Consider the following 10,607-nt stretch of genomic DNA (forward strand, 5'->3'; position numbering starts at 1 on the left):
TCTGAATTTGGCAATAACTATCAAGTTTTTGAAATATTCTAGTTTATTTATTCTTTTACTTTATAAATGTAGGTGTTTGTGACAATTCTTTCTCTGTGAACTGTAAATTGGAGCTAAAATCATCTTTTCTTTGAAAGGGAAAAATTATACTCCCTTGATTTGACCTCAATAGAGAAAAAGTGTTCCGATATATATCGGAACAGTTTTACTGTGCTGATATATATCGGAACACTTTTTTTCTTATGAAGCTCCATAGAGATTTCCGTGTTGATATATATCGCAACAGTTTTGTAAGATATCAGAACAGTTTTGTAGTAATAATGTGTGTTACTATGTATAACATGCTGCAAAGATCAAAGGAAAATTGCTGCACTATGCGATAATAACTGAGATAGGGTGAAAGAGCACCATTATAAATTTGAATAAAATCCAATTTCACTAAATGTCACTTTACTCGTCTGTACAAAAGAGGTCAAAGTTTACACGAAACACTTATGTCTAGCCATCCGTCTACACAGGACTGCAACTTTTACATCTTTGGCGGTCCCAGGACTCCACTTAAAAATGCTAGTGAGAACCCAAAGTCTATGGAGGACCCTCAGATTTAAAAAGTAGATTCCATCTGTTTAAGTAAGTTGGTGTTGAACCCTGTAAAAGCTGAATGTTTTTAAAAGAATCACTGTTTCCTGCCTGTTATACAGAAAAAAAGCTACTAAATTTCATGTCTTTAAATTGGAATGCAGGAAAACTAAGTTAGCTTTCTGCTATTATGCACAGGTCTGCGCCAAATAGATTTTTCATCAATGTCATATAAAGCAACTGTTACATGAATATATACTTTATGATTGGATATGAGCTAGATGTAACATTTTGCTAGGCTAAATCTTGTTTGTTACGCTATATCCAATGTAAAATCAAGTTTCTTGCATCTTGTTACCTGTTTGTAAGAAGCCGCCATTTTTTTTCAAGCATCTTCCTGACATTGATCAAATTAAATGCCACTACCATACAGTAATTTTTTTACATTATAGGTCAGACACCACCAATTCCAAAAAAAGTAAAATATAAACTAAACCGGGGAATGAAATAATATTTAGTCCGTGTTGATTAACAATCCCTAGAAGTTTTCAAAAGTAAATCTTTTTAGAGTAATTTATAAGACATTTGACAACATTTAAAATTATCTTAAAGACACAATAAGCTAGGAATAATTATCAAAAGCACAAGTCTATTTCAAACTGCATGGTTACAAAACAGTAGACTTAAATCGAGGTCAAAACATAAATCTATTACAGTCAACTTAAGGAGAGATGTGTAAAGGGACTATATCAAAAGACTTCTGGCCCACAACTAAACCTTTTCTATCCTAAAAGTCAACACAGAAATCAGAGAGTCTAATTATCCTTAATTTGATCAAAATACTATTGTCTGATACACAAAATTTTTTCTATATTAACTTTGCTTAAAATATTGGCATTAAAAGTGGAAACCCCATATATAATGTAGATAGGCATTGATAATCATTGCTAAGGTTGATCCTTTAAATGGAGAACCAGTGGCAGAGTACAACCAAAACCAGGCACTCATCAGGACAAGGACAATGCTGAATCCGCAATTTTTCCAGTAATTCAATGGCCATAATCTAAAGAGTGCCATGGGTAATTTTGCTGGTTATCAAACTTGGCTGAGATATTATGAGCACAAACATTGTCATAAAGTTTAGTGAAGATCTGACGAAAACTGTTTGACTTAGCGGGTGAACAAGGTTAAATTTGCATATTTTGAGTAATTCAAGGGCCATAACTCAAGAGTGGCTGGAGGGATTTTGCTGGTTATCGAACATGGCCAAGAGATAATCCCATAAACATTGTCACCAAGTTTGTTGAAAATCAGATGAAAACTATTTGACTTAGAGAGCGGACATGCTATAGGAAGTATTTTTTCCTGTATAACTCGTATAAAAGGGTGGGGCCTCTTTTAACCCATAGGGTTAAACAATCTTGTTTGAACAATCTTGTTAAAGATCCACAAGGCAATGCTTAATATCAAATGCCTAGACCTTGAACTTTCAGACGAGAAGATTATGTTTTTTTTGTTCTTTTTGAGGGGGTTTTAACGCCATTTTTCAACAGTATTTCAGTCATGTAACAGAGGGCAGTTAACCTAGCCAGTGTTCCTGGATTCTGTACCAGTACAAACCTGTTCTCCACAAGTAAATGCCAACTTCCCCACATGAATCTGAGGTGGAGGGCGAATGATTTCAGACACAATGTCTTTAATCAAATCGTCATGAAGAACATACCGCCGCCCGAGGATCAAACTCACGACCCTGCAATCTGTAGACCGACCCTCTCCCTACTGAGCTAAGCGGGCGGGCTAGAAGATTTTGTTTTCCTATATAAGTCTATGTTAAACTTGTGATCCCCAGGGCAAGGCCTCTTTTCACCCAAGGGGAATACCTTAAAAATTTTGGTACAGGAACAATAGGCAAGGCAACATACCAAGTATCAAAAAGCCTATGCCTTGCAGTTTCAGGCAAGAAGATTTTTTAAATTTTTTTCCTATATACTAAGTCTATGTAAAACTTGAGACCCTCGGGGCAGGGCCTCTTTTCACCCCAGGGGCATAATTTGAACAATTTTGGTAGAGGACCACAAGGCAATGCAACATACAAAATATCAAAAGCCTAGGTCTTGCAGTAGGAGACAAGAAGATTTTTAAAATATTTTCCTATATAAGGTTATGTAACACTTGAGACCGCCCCACCCCTGGGCAGGGCTCTTTTCACCCCAGGGTAATAATTTGAACAATTCTGGTAGAGGACCACAAGGCAATGCTACATACACAATATATTGTATCAAAGACCTAGGTCTTGTGGTTTCAGACAAGAAGTTTTTTAAAGTTTTTTGCTATATAAGGCCATGTATAATTTGTGACCCCTGGGGCTCTTTTCACCCCAGGGGCACAATTTGAAAAATCTTCATAGAAGACCATTATGTGATATATGTGACATGCCAAATATCTAGGCTATAAGTCGGTTTTGGACAAGAAGATTTTTGAAGTTTTTCCTTTCGGTTGCAATGGCAACCAGAGTTCTATATGGAATTCAATTCTTTGAACAAATTTGAAAGGGGACCACACAAGGATCATTCCTGTGAAGTTTGATGTAATTCTGCCCACTGGTTTTCAAGATTTTTTAAATAAATGTTGATGGACAGACGACACACGACTGAAGACAGATACTGAGCGGTTACAAAAGCTCATTATGAGCCTTTGGTTCATGTGAGCTAAAAAGGCATCAATTCTAAGTTAGGGGACATAATTCATAAATTATTTTTGACATGGTTATGGCCCCTGTATCATATGATTTCGGTAATGATAAAGAGTAACATAACAGAGATAATGTGCTTTAAAACTTAAAAGGTGCAGACGCAGACACCAACGCTAAGGCAAGCAGGAAAGCTCTCCCTATACTTTGTAAAAAGAAGCTAAAAACAGTGTTACAGAGGTACTAGTAAATTATGTCAACAATGTATAATAAGTAGAACTTTAATATCTGTCAAAACACTTGTTATTACAACAGCAACACATCAAGAGAAAACATACCATAGGGATTGAGTTTTGGTGAGATTTCCTCCTGTAAATGTCACACAACATGCGTAATCTCCTATGCCTTCTGGTGACCAATGTATGAGTTAGAGACAATCTACACATCTGTACCATTGTGTAACTCCCGAGTCTGCTGATTACTTGAGTTGTGAAAAACACCAAAGTAAAATGTTTCTGAGGAACTTTTTCTAATGCTCTAATGCCTTTGTAGTGGGCTGATCTGTGTTCTCACTGTAAAAAATTATGACTGTGATTTAAGTATATTTAAACTAGAATGTGTCTGTAGGACACAGGGTGTGCCCCCCCCCCCCCCCCCACCACTGGTACATTTGTCACAAATAAGGGGAAATCATTCAAATGTTTGCAGTCTTAATGGGGTATAGCCTCAAAAAAAATTATGAAATGGATTCATTATTCTATACCATATACTTTTTGAGCTATGAGCATCACAAACAAAAAATCCACTATTTTGGCTATTTCAAGGGCCAGAACTCTGTAATAAATGCTAAAATTCTCAAGAAGAATGCCAAGTGTGCAAGGTCACATTATGATAAAGACTCAAGCAAGGTTCCATGAATTTACATTAAATACTTTTTGAGTGAGGCACATAATTAGGTGAAAATGTGCATATTTTTACTATTTCAGGGGCCATAACTCTGGAAATAGGTGGCAGACCCAGATGAAAAATAGGTGCGCAAGTTCATATCATGATAAAGATTCATGCAAGGTTTCATCAATTTATATAAAATACTTTTTGAGCTAGGCGTGTCACAAGGTGAAAATGTGCATTTTTGACTATTTCAGGGGCCATAACTATAAAAATAGGGGGCGGAGCCAGACGAAAAATAGAAGGTGCTCAAGTTCGTACCATGATAAAGACTCATGCAAGGTTCATCAATTTATATCAAATACTTTTTGAGCTAGGCGTGTCACAAGGTGAAAATGTGCATTTTGGACTATTTCAGGGGCCATAACTCTAGAAAAAGGGGGCGGACCCAGATGAAAAATAGGAGGTGCGCAAGTTCATATCATGATTAAGACTCATGCAAGGTTTCATGAATCTATATCAAATACTTTTTGTGTTAGGCGTGTCACAAGCTGAAAATGTGCATTTTTGACTATTTCAGGGGCCATAACTGTAAAATTAGGGGGCGGTGAAAAATAGATGAAAAATAGAAGGTGCGCAAGTTCATATCATGATAAAGACTCATGCAAGGTTTCATTAATTTATATCAAATACTTTTTGAGCTAGGCGTGTCACGAACTTCTGACGGACGGATGGATGCATGGACGGACGGACGCACGGACAAGAGCAAACCTATATGCCCCCATGAGTCTCATGGGGGGGGGGGGGGGGGGGGGGGGGGGGCACAAAAATGTGACACATCTTACAGTAAACAGTATACCTTACAGTATATGTTACTTTGCATTTCTACCTGAAACCTTAAATGATAAATGCAGCATTTAACATTCCATTTTATCAAAGTTTATAAACTTATACTGATTATATGTGTTTAAAAATGTCCAGAATACAGACAGATTTCTGGACCTGAGAGGTTTTGTATAAACTTCATAGTGAAGTACACTACATGTAGAGACAGTACTTAATTTTACACAATATAGATATGAAGGATGCACACAAAATTAATGTCTAATTACTTCACAGAAATATAAGTATCTATAATATTTTAAGGAAAAGTTCATAGTTATGAGCAAGTAATATTTTTATGAATAATTTTTTTACATAAAAGGAAATTTTGTGATAAAGGAAATGTTACACTTGTTGGACATGTAATGTAGAAAAATCAAATGGTCATTATATATATTTTCTGTTTGGGTTTATGTCAATTTTCATTCAGCACTATAACAGCCTACCACATCACTATAACAGCTTATCACATCACTATAACAGGCTATCACATTACTACAGCAGCCTACCACATCACTGTAACAGCCTACCACATCACTATAACAGCCTACAGTAGTTTCTGTAGGTAAGCAGTGTTAGTATGTATGTGAACTGGAACAATCATATGACAATGTCATGTTCAGAGTACTCCGGACCACTGGTGTATTGACTTTGTTAGGTAATAAATAATGTAGTAATTCCAATATCTCTAATTTGTCAAAACTGTCCAATTATCAGACATATCTTTTTTAGAGTAAGAAGTTACTAAGAAGCAGTACAACGGAAAATTATACTGAATTTTTATATTTGCGCTTTTAACAGCAGGCAAACAGGTACAAATGAAATGTTTTGATATTTCAAGAAAGACATTATGGGTTTTGATAAGATTTCCATTATTTGTATCATTGCTCGGTGTGTTTTCTTAACAAATTTGGTGCAGGTAATTCGTATACACTGAGTACAGGGTACGGTAACTAAAAGTGTGCAGGTATTTAATACCCGCACGCTAGTTACCGCACTGTTGGATAGAAAAGTATGCCAGCGTGTCTGGAACAGTAGACAGTGAAGTGTATTTTATTGATTTTCTGCCCTAGCATTGGTTTATTTTACCTGGGCTTTACACATTTGTAAAGCAAGGATTTTAAGTACCCACTGAACTGCTGTATATGGCAATGTGGAACGCCTACAACTACCATATATGGATGGCTATAATACAAAACAGAAAGAACATTAAAACTCTCGGGTAAACAATTTATACTCGGAGGCTACGCCCCCTCGTACAAATCGTTTACCCTCGAGTTTCCATGCTCTTTCTATTACAAGGAAATTATATTTACAAACAAAACAGCACCCTGCATCAAGTAAAGTCATTAGCTTTCACTGTCAATCACTGTTATGACACAGACTGATAGTAAGTCCAATGTTAAGAGAAGCATTTATATGAAAGTCCATTATCAAGATCAAAGTATATGAAGACCTTCAGTCCCATATGTATTAATGATACCACAGTATTCATTGAATAACCATAAGCAATTTACCTAGTTAATAATACAGGGTACTTGGGCTACTGTAGTCTGGTCACAAAAAAGTAAAATAAGTTGCCTCCCTTGCACTGTAAAAAAAAATAAGCTGAGACTACTGTGCTAAATGTGTATCCTGATGATAAGAATATTAAACTGTATAACAACCTGTAAGTTAGTGATGGAAAATTCAAATTTGAAACTGGGACATTGTAATTTCATGAAGAAAGGCACAGTACTAACATTCTTCAGATGGAAAAATTTAAAACACAGCTGTATTTTACCAACAAAAAATGACAATTTGATTTCTTTTTTTCTGTGTAAATGTTTTTATGAACAGCAGGTAGAAAATTTAAAACAAACTGTTATATAAACTTACATGAGTATTTATTAAATGTTCAATTATAAATAACTCACTCTGTTTAATGAGAAAAGTACATTGTACACTATGTTGGATTTTCAGTCCTAGTTAGGCAACTTTGCAGCTTTTCTTGGTGGAGGTGCCTCTTAAGCATTATTTCATGACTGGCAGGCATCCTGATAAAACCACATACTTTCCATAAGCCAACTTAATGACTTTCTCATATAAAAGAATTCTAGATTTCAAATAAGGTTCATTGTAAGGGGCAACTGTTATGAAACAGCAACTTTAGCCATTCAACCAAAAAGGCCACTAGCTTGTAAATACATGAAAAGTTCGGATAAAATAGAGTAGATAAAGCATTCATAATAGGACAGGTGTGCAAGCTCAAATCTCTGTGATGTACCATAACCATCTAGCAGACCAAGATCAGCTATCTGAAATCAGTATGGGAAACATTATATATTATAAAATAAAATTTCCATAAAAAATCAAGGGGTAAATAACCTTTGGAGAAAAAGTGAGTTAACTACCCTTTGACCTAAAGTCACTGACTATAACAGAAATAGTTAAGTTAGTGTAAGAATTTTTATTTAGAATTATTTTGTCAAGAATTATTAATTAAGAAAACAGTTTCTACCCCTTTTTTAATGAAGATATGACTATAACATTGGAATATCTGTACAAATGAAAATACTGGAACCGAAGCCTTAATGGTAGGACTGGGACGATTACTCGGTTAATCGGATCTGATTCGATTACTAGGTGAAACCGGTTTCAATTTAGCAAAATCGCTAATCGCTCTCTAACAATAAACATCACGAATCATACTTTATCTTTATATATTTCTTTGACAAGCACTTAGACCAGCAGTATATTTCCGTTGAAAAGTTGAAACACATCAACTTGAACATAATCAATAGTCTTCGATTTGCTTGTCTTAATATATCTAAAAGTACACCAAAATATGACTTATCAATTATCACACTGCTTCCAAAACGATAAGTCCGTAAATTCCTTATGAAGTCAGCTGCTGGAAGTACCTTTACAAGGTCGTCAGGAAAGAAAACAGCACTTCAAATATGCCGGCCGATTAACCAATTCGATTCGATTTCATACAAATGATTAACCGGTTTCAAAATTTTGAAATCGTCCCAGCCCTACTTAATGGTGTATAATTAAATTTGGGTTGAAGCAGTCTGAATTTTGCGCTGTTTGAAAGTTAAGCCATGATCTGTATAAAAGACTGCCAATGTCCTCATAAAGAACAAAGTCAGTCCCAGAATGCAAGCTTGCCATTGTTGAATTTTGAAAATGTGCTCCCCAAAAAACATCATATAAGATGCTGAACTTTTGAGACTGTCAACTTAACTTCATCAACGATAGGCCTTACAGGTAAGTAGTCTGACAGGGGAAGTAATTCAATTAATAGATATCTGTGAAATACAAACTGTTGTGACAGTTGATTCAGACTCTGTCCATAGTAATGATTTAGCAAGGCCTGTAGGTTTCTCTAAGCCAAGGTGCAGAATAACTGCTAAATGACTTTCTGTTTATTTGAACACCTTGATGTTTAAGCCAGGGTACAGGGTGTCCTTCATTGACCATGGCAAATACAGTGACCTGTAATTCATATGTTTAGTCACATAACATTAAGCACATACAGAGGTTCACTTATAAATTCTGTACACAAGTATAAAGTGTACATCTGTATAAAAAAGTTAGATATAAAACAAGAGACATTATAGCAGAACATGATAAGAATGGTGTTTAAAATTTGTTACCATGCAAATTTCCTGTAATGCAGGGTGTCATCAATTGGAGAAATGCTGTAGACTTGAACTTGAATAGACTAGCCACTCGACTGATAATAACTGTATTTCTATATTTTTTCCCTTTTTTGACGAATTCAGTTTCATAGAGACAAAAGCCAGTCTATTTTAGAGATTTTCACACAAGACTGATGTTGAAATTATCAGACTATGATATTGGACATAGGATATAGACTGGCTCAGTTCACTACATTCAATCATAACAAATGTAAATTTTAAAAAAAGATATATCATAGTCTAGGAGCTAGTCTAGAACTTGAACACAATCTTGGGAAACTTTAACTATTACCCTACTAAGTTCTATAATGAACATGTCCATCTTTCAATTTGGAAAGTACCATTACCTGTTAAAAGAGGTGCCTACCAAAAAGATACTGGCTGAATGGCAAACAGTGCAGATTTTGATCAGACTGCATGGATGTGCAGACTAATTATGATCTACACTGGTCGGGCAGAATCAACCGTGTTCAGCATGGGAAGGGTTAAAACGTCAAGTTATAAAACTGCAACTTGTTATCAAGACTGTGCCAGTGAAATAAGAGATCACACCAATCTGGAAAAATGTTTTTGTTGTAAACTAGTATCCAGCTATTGAAAATAACCTAGAGAATTGTTTTACAAGGGTGGTTTTTAAAATAATGAAGCAAAAAGTGACAAAGGGGTTGAAAATTCAAACCTATTTCTTATGGTGGCAATCTATTTTATATGATAGCAAATAGTTAAAATTTCAAGGAAATAACTCTGGGCAAATGTTGAGTTATACTGATCAGAAAATATTTCTAACATCATATTGAATTTCATTCATAATTAGGTTTCTGTTCAACTGAAAATTTTCACAAGAAAAACATGAAAATTCAACAGCATGAAATGCCTGAAATGAAAAATAAGTGAGTTTCCACAGAACTAACACATTGTAATAACTAAGTTTACATGCATTTCTTATTCAATGTATAAAAATGACCAAATGTCATGAATGGAAAATGGAATGTTACTGAAAAGGTACAGAGGGGACAAGTTGCAGCCAAAAATATATTTATAGAATATGTTCTTACTGAGTAAAATTCTTTCAACTACACAATATTCACTAGTGAACATTAACATATTAAGGTAAAGTTAAAGGCTTAAGAAGCAAGAAAATTGAGGTTTGAGAAATGGTAACTTTGGAAAACAAGAGGGCCATAGTGGCCCTATATCGCTCACCTGTTATCATTGCACTTAAGGACAAGAAGGTCAAAAAATCATAATCAAGATCAATCATAAGAATTATGAGAAAATATAATTGAAAGTTACTTCAAATAAAATTATTTTCAAATCAGGCCAGTAGTTTCATGCCCGAAGGATTACATCAGAGGAGGATAGGAGCAAAATTTTCACTGATGAAGCCCAAAGAACAGGAACAACAAAGGGAAGAAATTAAAAATAAACCTCAGTCCTCAGAAAAGATATCTAAGTCCAAAGGACATGAACAACAATGGGAAGAAATTTAACCAAAACGAAAAAAATCTTACAAGGTACAGATATTATGTCAAAATACACCTAAAAATTGGAGGTACCATCCATGTTGTACCACAGAAAAGTGGTCTCAGTTTTTTAAAAAGTTACTAAATAAGCTATTTATAGTAACATAAAAGGGAAGTAATTAAAAAAAATATTGTAAGTGAACAAAAAAAGGATCTGCCAAATAAAAACAAGAGCACTGCAATGCAATGCAAATGCGGAGCAAAATACACACAAAACAAAGTCATATGACCTTTGACCCCTAAGTGTGACCTTGACCTTGAAGTGAGCCATCTGAAACATGCGCTCTGCACGTCGTTTCGATGAGGTGAACATTTGTGTCAGGTTTCTTTGAAATCCTTCAAGGGGTTCAAGAGTTA

At 35.0% G+C, this 10,607-nt stretch overlaps 1 long non-coding RNA gene across 2 annotated transcripts in view; it reads right to left on the reverse strand.

Moving 5' to 3' along the window:
- The window catches only part of LOC123534404 (uncharacterized), a 113,294-nt gene extending 109,444 nt beyond the window's left edge, over window positions 1-3,850 (reverse strand). Inside the window, exon 1 of one of the 2 annotated variants that reach the window (XR_008366552.1) lies at window positions 3,607-3,850. This is a non-coding gene — a long non-coding RNA (uncharacterized LOC123534404). Of the gene's footprint in view, window positions 1-937; window positions 982-3,606 lie in introns of those variants that run through there. The other variant, XR_008366553.1, reaches the window with a different exon arrangement.
- Between the last annotated feature and the right edge of the window lie 6,757 nt (window positions 3,851-10,607).

The sequence above is a fragment of the Mercenaria mercenaria genome, chromosome 12 (genome assembly GCF_021730395.1).
Source record: "Mercenaria mercenaria strain notata chromosome 12, MADL_Memer_1, whole genome shotgun sequence".
Lineage (NCBI taxonomy): Eukaryota > Metazoa > Mollusca > Bivalvia > Venerida > Veneridae > Mercenaria > Mercenaria mercenaria.